We start from the raw sequence: 696 nt of genomic DNA on the forward strand, positions 1-696 counted from the left end.
GCACCCTTCAGGTAGCGTGCGTCCCAACGGCGTGGCCCCTGGTGCGGCCCCTCAAGGAGATGATCGGGCTCCCACCATGGGATCAGACGGTGACACCAAGATGCATGACATGGGAGATGATTTCGAGGATAGCCAGCAAGATACTTCTATAGACACGGAAACTTGGGACAAGCTGGGTGCTCTCTCAACTGATGCGGGTACCATGGGGGTGGCGACGCAGGACACGGCGACGAACGTCCCACCACTGGCTCGATCCCTTGCGTTGACGTTCGACGAATACAGATCAAACTTGACGGCCACTATGGTGATGCAACTGAAGCCTAACAAGGAGGTTGGGTCATTTCGGTCCCGGCGCCATCTCTGGCTGTGGCAACCGGGGCAGACTCTGGGTGTATCGTGGATTGGGACCTGACCCCCTCCAACAAGCGTGGCTCCAACAGTGTGGGGCGTCACGCAAAGAAGACGACGGACAGAAAACCGACCAATAAGTAGGTGGGGCGGGGGAGACGGGAGCGGCGGCAACCCTTCGTGGCGAATTGGGGGTGGCGCTGGGTGCGGCAGAAGTGGGCACTAAGGCCAGGAGTTCCAAGGTTACTCCTGTTACGCAGCGGGCGCCCAGCGCGCGTGCCAAGGCCAAGCTTGGGGAGCTGACTTCACTAGAGAGCGCCAAACTTCGGCTTGCTGACAAGAATCTGG

Source organism: Triticum dicoccoides, chromosome 1B (genome assembly GCF_002162155.2).
Source record: "Triticum dicoccoides isolate Atlit2015 ecotype Zavitan chromosome 1B, WEW_v2.0, whole genome shotgun sequence".
Taxonomy (NCBI): Eukaryota; Viridiplantae; Streptophyta; class Magnoliopsida; order Poales; family Poaceae; genus Triticum; species Triticum dicoccoides.